The sequence below is a fragment of the Mytilus trossulus genome, chromosome 12, assembly GCF_036588685.1.
Source record: "Mytilus trossulus isolate FHL-02 chromosome 12, PNRI_Mtr1.1.1.hap1, whole genome shotgun sequence".
In the NCBI taxonomy this organism is placed as follows: Eukaryota; Metazoa; Mollusca; class Bivalvia; order Mytilida; family Mytilidae; genus Mytilus; species Mytilus trossulus.
The window spans coordinates 9,219,179-9,231,027 of record NC_086384.1 but is presented as its reverse complement, the minus strand read 5'-3'; positions in this window follow the sequence as shown (position 1 = coordinate 9,231,027).

Genomic DNA, 11,849 nt, shown 5'->3' with positions numbered 1-11,849 from the left:
CCAAATCTAACTGTGTATGTAGATTCTTCATTTTTGGTCCTGTTTTCAAATTGGTCTACATTAAAGTCCAAAGGTCCAAAATTAAACTTAGTTTGATTTTAACAAAAATTGAAATCTTGGGGTTCTTTGATATGCTGAATCCAAACATGTACTTAGATTTTTGATTATGGGCCCAGTTTTCAAGTTGGTCCAAATCAGGAAACTTAAATTATTATATTAAGTATTGTGCAATAGCAAGTCTTTTCAATTGCAAAGTATTGCACAATGGCAAGAAATATCTTATTGCACAATATTGTGAAATAGCAAAAAAAAAATTAATTAGAGTTATCTTTCTTTGTCCAGAATAGTAAGCAAGAAATATCTAATTGCAAAATATTGTGCAATAGCAAGAATTTTTTTTAATTGGAGTTATCTTTCTTTGTCCAGAATCCACTTAAATCTTTGTTATATACAATATACAATGTATGTTCACTTTTTACTACCAACTGATAAATTAAAATAATCTTTACCATTCTGTGATAACAAGCAGTTTTTTTACATCTTAATATTTTATGATGTATTTAAATGAGTAGTTATTGTTGCAAACTCCATTAGAAATTTTAATTCAGATTAGTTTTGGAATAAGGGAAAGGGGGATGTGATTAAAAAAATTGGGTTCAATTTTTCTCATTTGAAATTTCATAAATAAAAAGAAAATTTCTTCAAACATTTTTTTGAGAGGATTAATATTCAACAGCATAGTGCATTGCTGTAAGAAAAAACATTTTTTTTTACTTCATTAGAACACATTCATTCTGTGTCAACAACCTATGCTGTGTCAACTATTTAATCACAATCCAAATTTAGAGCTGAATCCAGCTTGAATGTTGTGTCCATACTTGCCCCAACCGTTCAGGGTTCAACCTCTGCGGTCGTATAAAGCTACGCCCTGCGGAGCATCTGGTTGACTTATGTTAACATGCATTTGTTAAAAGCAGTGATAAAAACCTAGTCAAAATGTTTATGTTAAAGATACTCTTAGATTTCTGTATTAAAAGTATTAATTTCAGGCTAGAATGTGTCTCTCATTTTATAGACAATTTCAAGTTTAAGATTGTACTACCTCAAGAGTTATAGCTAGTGGCCTGGAAATGTTTAATAATAAAAAAACAATTGCATGAAATGTATTTATATCTTATAAAATTTTCTGTAATTCTCATACTGTGGATCATTTAATTTTTAAGAATGGAGGAGACTTGCATTTTCGTTGGTATTTAATTTTGTTGTTAAGCCAATCTCTGCATACAAAGCCTATAGAATTTTTAAATAGTTGACAATTGGAATTCTTTGATCACCTAGGCCTGGATTAATGAATTCCACAATAATTGATATCCAAAGAATAATAATGAATCCACAGTAATTCAGTTTGATTGTAACTACAAACATTTGATGAGACCATATTTTGACCTCCAGATTTCTATTGATATTTTGTATTATTTTTTTTCTAAAGGTTGTACACCAAACATGTTTGGTTTTTTTCATACTAATCAAAGAAGCCTCTTCATAGTGTCTGATGGGAACATAACATACAGCTAAAAAATTTGAATCATATCTTCTGATCATGCTAATGATTTTTATTTATTTCAGTTCTGTCTCTTATAGACGAAATTTGAGAGACCTAGAACCTTCTTAGATTGAAGTTGATTGATAATAGCGTATGGGAGGGGGATTAAGTGTCACATTCATCTGTTTGTCATTATGTGTCAAAATTAGTGTTATCTTTCTTATACACTATTCTAATTACCACAAAACACAGCTTGTTTGAATTTCAGTTGTGTCACTTTTACTGTTCTAGAGTTATGTCCCTTTACAAATTTAAGTTAGCCTCAATCAAATGTTAAAAAAACTTATACACAAAAATTATTTCCACAAAAACTCATATCAAGTTCAAATTTTTATAGTTTCACTTTAACCGTTATTTAGTTATGTCTCTTTATAACTTAATATGATATATATGATATGCAAGCTGTGGGCATCATCTGTGTCCCATGGACACTTTCCCTTTTAATTTGTAGTAAAATGTTGTAACAATGTACATTTGCTATATAGAAAAATAGCTTTGTTTATACATTGTTTCTTGTAAAAATTCAAGTCTACTTTATATTACTGTTTATGATTTTCAGAACTATGTTAATTGTTAGTTGTAAATTTCTTGTTATTAAAGTTGAGTTTTCTTTGTTTAATTACTTTGAAGGCCTGGTTATGCATACACTGAGTAGAAAACAATCAGGAGGTTTCAAATTCAAATTTTAGTTGCAATTAGTTTGGTATAGGTACAGACTGATCTTTAGATTAGAGACTGAGGTAATTTCAATTGAAATTATTTATAATGATGGATATTGCCCAAATTGATGTATTTAGATCTTTGTTGGCAAAGGTAAGTTTAGGAAAGGATCTTTTCTCCTTTTGATCCTATTCCATCCAATTAGAACTGATTTGAAAAGTCTGTGGCTTGCAATATCTGAAATGATACTTGTAACTTTGTATTGGTTTTTTCTTTGGTCAGTAACAGTGGTTTCCTAACATTTTACAGTGAATACAGTTTTGAAAAGGGGTAATACTTCATGGAAATGTCATGAATACTTACCGTTTTTTAGGCAGTTAAGCTGCCTTATGCGAGCACCCTGGTTTTGTGTGCTACCCAATAAATGCTGAAATATGTGCCATTGTTATCATCTAGCTGGCTACTATATTATTTATAACTTATTGGACAGTTTTTTCATACTTTTCATTCTGGATTACAAAAAATATGACCAGAAAAACCTTAAATGATCGTCGATTTTCCCAAAAGTTTTGAAGTTGCACATAGGAAGTAGAGCACATTAGGAATCCTTATGTAGTTTATTATCCCCTGAGCTTTTGGCTAAGATGTCAAAGAACAAATGTATGAAATATTTAATCGCCGAAAATCTCTTAAGACAAGTAGTTAAAATTTCCCAAATTGCAAAAGTCGTAGGAATATTGTTTGTCGTCAATACGTATATATGTACGTCAGTATGAGTTCAACTGATCACGATGTTGGCGGCAATTTTGAATTAGAAGACGAAATTTTCCTATCTTTTCAATTTGGACGCAGGGGTTCAAATTAGCAGTGGTCGGAAGTCTGCGACCTTCCACTTTTGCAGTCGGACTTTCTACCTGGTTACTTGCTACATTCGATATGCCCGAAGGACCTTGAAAGAAAAAAAAATAACATTGCAAACAATTTTTTACCAAAGTGTCCTAATAAACGATCTCAAACTTATTTTCATCATCACTATTCATTCCAACGATGTTCAATTTGTGCAACCGATAGCTTTATACAGAAAATCGCCGGTAAATAATGTGTAAATCCGAGCAAAATCGTACAGTACTACACACAGAGAGGATGTAATCTCATACTCCCAACACTGATTCTGGTGTTACACAGTGTAACACTGTGAAACACAGATTTTCCCTCCCAAAAAACACCAAGTAATTACTCCCATCTGGGAGGGTTTTATGACCTGTTGATTGCAGGTAAAAGTAATAAAAATCAACAAAGCATGACTACATGATCTGACAGTGACATATAATTACATGTCAACTATTCTCTCACTTCTTAATATTTCAATCATTTCCTATTTAGTTATATTTCTGAAAGCCATAAAAAAAGTTTGATGAAATTATTTTTAAAAATTATACACAAAAAGTATTTTTAGATTGGAAAATTATTTACATTCATATAATCTCATAATTGAAAAGGCAACTTGATATGTACAATTAATTGTATTTATAGTCAGTTTAAACATACAGATATTAATCAGTATATGCATGGTTTAAAAAATGATAAAAGTATTATAAATGATACAAAAAAAAAAAAAAAAAAATATGAATAAAATAAAAAAATGTAGATAAATCATGCATATTAGATTTATATAATCTTCATTTATTATTTAAATTTTTATAAAAGAAAATATTGAATAAATTCAATTAAAATATATTTCTTTATTTTCTATAAGTTACCATGCTTACAGGTGATGTTTTGTTTGTTTTGATTATGTTATTAGGTATTAAAAACCAACACTGTCAGAACAAATGCTGAATACATTTCTAATAAATAAAGTTGTGCAGAATTTTTTAAATAAAATCATATTATAATCATTGATAGTAGATAATATATCTCTGATTAAATTTAACAAATCTCATACTTTTCATAATTTTTGTAACAGTCATTTAATGACAGGAAACACAAGAAATGTTTATTGTAATCATCAACTACTGGCTCACTTCAAAGGTTAACATAGCAATAAAAATCATGGTGTTTGGAGAAACCACACCAAGGGAATAAACAATTAAGGAGTTTTAGGGAGGAATTACTCCAAGTTTCTCCCAATTTCCTCCCAAAAGTTGGAGAGAGTTGCTGGAGTTTCCTGGTGTGACACCAAGTTGTTACACAGTGTAGGGAGTATGAGATTACATCCTCTCTGTGTGTACTATATCTCACTATCTGTCAAAAACAACATTGAAAATAAAATGGCTGCCGCGAGAAGACAATACAATATCGGATCGGATAAGGGTATTCCCGGGTTTTGGCTTTCAATTAAAAAAATCCAGACAGGTGACTAAATACATCTATGCATGGTAAATAAATATGATCACTAGAATTGAAAACCAAAATAAAGAAAAAGCAGAATATATTTTGTACACCAATTTTAATGTCAAAATCCAATACAATGTGACAGCTAGGAACAGTTTATCTAACAATATATATGTTCCTGGTAACAGTATAAATGTTCTATATCAGTGATAAATGTTGGTAATGCATGTTAAATGCTTTTCAAGTTAAACATATTCCTGCAATTTCAAGGGTATTTTTCTTCTCAATTTTGATAGATCAGTTAAAATAGCTGGAAGTTTCTTATATAAAAAAAAGACGCAGTATGATTGCCAATGAGACAACTATCCACATGAGACCAATATGACCAAAACTTGGTAATGGTGTCAAGATCCCCTGCCCTAAACCATATATATTCATGTATGGGACAATATAACAAATCATATGAAATATAGGTGGAGGTCGTGGGAGAATTAACGGTCGAGATACACAATCTTAAACAATATATATTTATGTATGGGACAATATTACAAATAAAATGAATTATAAGGGGTCCCTATGGTCACTGTACATCCTCTTGTTTGAGAACTTGGAAAAATCCCAGAGCATCACCCCTTGACCATATATATTCATATATAAGACTACATAACAAAACAAATGAAATATAGGGGAAGTCCCTGTGGTCACCCTACTCCTCATATTTAAGAACTTTGAAACAGATGGGATCCCCAATTCTAAATTAACTGAAATATAGGGGGAGTCCCTGCATTCACCTTACCCTCCTGATTGAGAAATTGGAAACAGTCGAGCTCACCTTTAAATTAAACCATATATATTCATGTATGAGAACTAATCAAATGAAATATAGGGAGAGTCCTTAGGGTCTCCCTACTCACTCCGGTTTGATAACTTAGAAACAGGTGAGATCCCCACCCCTCAACCATATATATTTATGTATTGGACAATATAACAAATCAAATGAAATATAGGGGAAGTCACTGGGGCCCCACCCCTCCTGTTTGAAAACTTGATAACGGTCTAAATCCCCACACATAAACCATATATATTCATGTATGGGACAATATAAAAAATCAAATGAAAAATAGGGGTAGTCCCTAGGGTCACCCACATCCTCTTGTGTGTGTTTTGAGAACTTGTAAAAGATTGAGATATCAACGCCTAAACCATATTCATTCCTGTTTGTCATTTCAAAAAAGATTGAATGACATACAAGGTCAATCTCATAGGCGACACATATGCATATCACTTTGCTGGACCCTAACACCTGTCATTTTATTCCAAACATAGACATTATGGACTTGGGGTGAAGGTGGGAGTCATTTACATTTACAATGGACAGGTCAGTCAGACCTCACCGTTGATCCTTGTAGTAGTAAACATTTGTCTGATTTGTAACTTTTGTACTATACAACACACACTTCGTTTTCTTTCCAGGGAAGCAAGTCCATTCATACTTTTACAATCTCGTACTAAAGTCAACTTGAACCACTAACAGTCAACTAATACGAACAATTAGGATCAACTAGAAGAACTGCAATCATTGCAAATTTGTACCACTGCTGACTCATGAAAGATGCAGGACCATTCATGGTCATGTCACGCATTGCTATTGAAAACCTTGATAAAATATGAACTATTTGCCTTAATGATTAATTCATTAAATGAACATAAATGTACAATTATATATGAATGTTTAATGTTTGTTCTTTTAAATCTTTAAAAAGAGTTGAAGCAACATTGCCACAGTTTTCATAATTATGTTTGCCTTGGTTCTTGGTTAACTGCCTACAGTGCTTACAGCGCTTTGATTAATAAATGGCAGCAGGTCATTAATGAAGTTTCATGGAGAGTATTTGATTTATAATGGCAGTGACCATTACTGGGTCTATGTTGAGGAGTAGAGAAGAAAATGTTTTCAGTCAGATCTTATTTTCACTTCACCTCATGTTCAATGTTTATTTGCCACCATTACATTTGGCTGTTCCTCACTTACTATCAGCAATTATTAGTTTTTATACTTTGTTGCCTTTATTTACCTTAGGTGGGAGAGGTAAATGTGTATCGAGAATAAAATTTAAGCAACCCAAAACAAAAATTGATACATTATTTTTGTCTCGCCTTGACGGAGTCAAAAAGAGAGACATAGGTATGTTGTTTCTGGTGTTGGCGTTTACGGCTTCAACAATATAATTGTGTGATTAGGTCTAGTTTATGGTGAACAACAAGTGGTAGGTCAATAAGATAATTTAGTTCAGCCCCCTTAGTCATGGTCAATTGCCTGGGGTTTTTTTAAAAGTTATTATGTTTTAGTTTGTGATTAGGTCAGTTCAGAGGGAATGTTAATTGGTATTCAGTTGTTTAACCTTTGGCATATCTCATTTCCATGGAGAATATTTGGCCTTGCCCCTCAGTTGTGGTTTATTGACTTTAAAACTTATCTCTGTTTACATGTATTAGTTTGTGATTAGATCAGTTTAAGATGAACTGCTTCTGTTAAGTCATTGATATTTGGTATACAAAATTATTGGCATTTGCAAGTATTGTTTCCATGGAGATTATATAGCCCCACCCCTGCTTCATGGTTCATTGACTTTGAAACTTTTACATAGTTATCAAGGTAATGTTTGTATTTAGATTTAGGAACGACTTATAAAATCTTATAAAAAGTCAATGGTATTTGGTATGCAGTTGTATTAGCATTGGCACATTTTTCATTTATGGAGATTGTTTAGCCATATAACTCAGTCATGGTTCATTAACTTTGAATTTTTCATAACTTGTGTAAGATGTTAGAGTATTGCTATTTGACTTTCAGCATTTGCATAATCAAAATTACAAAAAGGCGAGACATATCTCTGTGATAACAGTTTATTTCAGAAATCAAGATTAAACAAGTCAAGTACTAAAACAGTTAAATATATAAATTTTCATAGCTTACCATATAAGTGGGATATTTGGCTACTTATTTAAACCAGTTTTCAACCCACCATATTTTCTTAAACTGTCCTGTAATAAGTCCGTTTTCAATTTCTATGTAGCAACATTCCAGCAGCGCCTATATACGGAGTATACATCTCCCAATTGATACTATATTCCCATGCTTGTATTTCCTATCATGATTTCATTGATAGAGGATTGCTGCTCGCAAGGAAGCTATTAAACCAAGAGTTCTAAATGGTGAAGTTAAAATCATCTCTTCTTAAATTTTCGCATTTTGGCCCTTTGTATTTTTCAAATATGAAAGCTAGTGTGCAATAAAATTAATTTTTGGGTAGCTGAGGATTAAATAGTTATCTAAGGTACCAGGATTATAATTTAATACGCCAGACGCGCGTTTCGTCTACATAAGACTCATCAGTGACGCTTAGATCAAAATAGTTATAAAACCAAACAAGCACAAAGTTGAAGAGCATTGAGGACCAAAAATTCCAAAAAAGTAATGCCAAATACGGCTAAGGTAATCTAATAGCCTTCATATTTGGTTTATATAAAGATTATGTAATGTGTGTAATATAGGCTATTTCCTGTCTGACAGTCCGTATTTGCATATCTATACCAAACATTGGTCTGGCAATTATTTGCAACTTTTTGTCGCACTAACTTTGTGATTAAATTTTACGAAAACTAAGTGAAAAGACATCATCTTTTTTTTTACCATTAGGTAGATTAATGTCAACAGTTTTTGTATATGTTTTGGCTTTTTCACTATTTTGATCTGAGCGTCACTGACGAGTCTTATGTAGACGAAACGCGCGTCTGGCGTATGAAATTATAATCCTGGTACTTTTGATAACTATTTACACCACTGGGTCGATGCCACTGCTGGTGGACGTTTCGTCCCCGAGGGTATCACCAGCCCAGTAGTCAGCACTTCGGTGTTGACATGAATATCAATTATATGGTCATTTTTATAAATTTTCTGTTTACAAAACTTTGAACTTTTCGAAAAACTAAGGATTTTCTTACCCCAGGAGTAGATTACCTTAGCCGTATTTGGCACAACTTTTTGGAATTTTTGGTCCTCAATGCTCTTCAACTTTGTATATGTTTTGGCTTTTTCACTATTTTGATCTGAGCGTCACTGATGAGTCTTATGTAGACGAAACGCGCGTCTGGCGTATGAAATTATAATCCTGGTACTTTTGATAACTATTTGAAAAGGTATCACTCAATGGCATTGAAATTCTTGTTTGATCCAAATTTTGGGGGATATGCGACATTTTAACCCCCCCCCCCCCCCCCCCCCCCCCCCCTCTTTTTGCAATATTTTATGGTAAATAAATGCATAATGTTTTTTTATGAAAATATGTTTTTACTTTATAATATTTGTGAAACAAATCCGAGTTACAAATTAAGACCGAGGAAAACCCATCAATTATAAGAGAAAAACAACGGAACAACAGAAGCACTGAAGTACAACAAAAACAAAAGCCAACATTTATAGAAATTAACTATTTGATAACTGCGTGAAGTTTTAAATCATAGCCAAATTTTCATAAAACAATCGCAGGGTCAAATCCTAGTGGTTCATTTTTGTACCTAAGAATACATTCCAACGGGGGAAAATCCATAGAAAGATAATAGATTCTTTCTAATGCATTAATTAGCACCACTGCTCCCGGTGACACTTTTGTGGGGAAAAAATCCAAAAATAGGCAATAATTGCATCGATAAGAGAAAGTGGTCGTTGTATTATATCTGATTTACCTTTATATAATTCTACGTTTAGTATATACAATTTCGTCGCAATTCTTTTTGTACTTTTATTCATTTGTTTTCTCCGAAGAAGCAGAATGAACGAAACAAAAGTGTGTAAACTAACTTCAAGTGGTACTTACATGTAGTTAGTAAATCGAAGAATTTTAATTAATTCCTTTCTGTGAAATTAGATATTAGTTCAGAAAATGTTTTAAGTTTCAAAATAATATAGAGTACGTATCAGCAACTATAATGAATGAGGAAAACTGTAATTTGAAAGGTTCAGCAATATTACATAAATAATAACCCTGCTGAAAGTTCAAGGGAATTAGATGGAAACAAGGTAAACAACATTGACCAAGGTTTATCTGGACAAACAGTCCTTATATCTTACATAATAAAACATTGACCAAGGTTAATTTGGACAAACAGTCCTTCTATCTTGCATAATACATAGTGATACAATACACACAGCGATCAGTCTTTATATCAATACTTGTCACAAGAATATTTGATGACGTCTTTGATATGAGCGTCACTGATGAGTCTTATTTAGACGAAACGCGCGTCTGGCGTACTAAATTATAATCCTGGTACCTATTCCAATCGAAGGTCGGTTGCTTTCTCCGGGCACTCCGGTTTCCTCTACAATAAAAACTGACCGTTACAAAATAGCCCAAAAGTGATGTTAAAACACAAAATAATCAATCAACCAATGTTAACTATCCGACTCAAAGTCTACAAAAATGCCAAAATTGTAACTTCCTGCATAGAAAATCTACTTAAGTGTGTCCGCTATTCAGTTTGTTCATTCTTCGGCTCTATGAATCTATAACATCCACAAAAGCAGTGGCTTCTTTCAATGAAATCAAGATAACTAAAGTACCTTATGAGGCAATTGTTACTTCATGTTTAATCAATTTAGATATAAAAGTTGGCTCTTGCTGTATAACATAGATATACTACTAAATATATCAAAACAAACGGATGAGCTGATAATTTTTAAATGTAGCTGAATTAGTAAAATGCTCGCTTTTGTGTTAACTTTTTGATTAGAAATGTAAAATGATTACTATCTTTTCTTGGATTCTTTCAGCACTTCAAACAGATCTATTTTGATACATCAAGCAAAAGGACGAGTCTGCGGCGAATATATTGATTGTAACGCATCTTTGTAAATGTTATAATTTTTCATTAGAAACTAGCAATAGTAAACTAAATATGATTAAAAACTGTCATTTTAATCGGAACAGCTCTGAATTAATAAGCCACTTTCAGTCTTTCGGTCAATTTTAGACTCAAATATCGCGGTAAATTCAGTACTGTTAAGACATTTTGTTTACAGACAATACTATATATTCAGTCTATGTGCACACAGTACAAGTAGTTGTTATTTACTTGTACATACCAATATTCGACAGAAATGACTTACAAGTTACTTAAATTAACATAACTGAAATGACTGCAAGTCTCAACAGTCATGAATTTACTGCAATGGATAAGTTTGAAAATTGACTCAAGACTGAATTTGACTGAGAAAGGAGTAGGGGCTTTAATGGCCTAAAATGGCCCCAGATTTACAAGATGATAAAAATTCTAACAGAGCAGATTTTTCTCCATAAATTAATAGAATATGAGTAAATGATTTAAAAAAAATGTTTTTATTTAACTAAAAATGGTTCAATGACGTCACAATGGTAGGTGCAAATGACGTCATTATTGGGAAAATAAGCAAAAATACCGAAAATTTGATGGTTTTTCTAAATTTTGACCATCGCACCATGCTTGCACCAATTAGAAATTTTAACATTTTGACAAGTTCATACATATCAAACTTCGGATAAAAAATCTTTTTGGTGCAAGGTTGGTGCGATTGTTTATTTTATATTTTTCATAGCCAAGCGGAGCAATAAAAGCTGAAATTTGTCGTCCAAATTGGACCTTTTCATCTGACAAAGTTTAGTTTATACATTCTTATGTAAATTAAAATGACAAAAAAAAACTCAAATTCATTTACTAGTGTATAGTGGAGTCAAAGACACAGACTAGGACATTGCGTCAACCGAGATTCATATTATCCGTTTAAAAGTAGCTTATACGGCATAATTTAGCAATTCCTTTGCTTCAATGTTTATGGATTTCTATTTGTCTTCAAGAAATAAAAAATCTTCGCCTTTTGCGACATGTATTTCATAACATTTTCCTGTATCTATTTCAGCTTAGTGTTTGCCATCAACAGATTACAATCATATGTTGGGGTGTCAACATATGTTTTGTCATCGATGCCTAGCTCAAACTTTATGTAGCTCATGTTTTGTGTTGTCAACTTAATTTCAGCATAGACAATTTGCCGACACAATATTTGCTGTTTAATTGCAATAAACATAATAGTTCATAATTAAAGAAGAGGGCGTTTTTATCGAGAAACATATTTAGCAATGGTATATGCTACTGAGATCATCATATGTCATTACGAAGCAATATGTGTGAATATTTTCAACGTTTGTCTCATTAT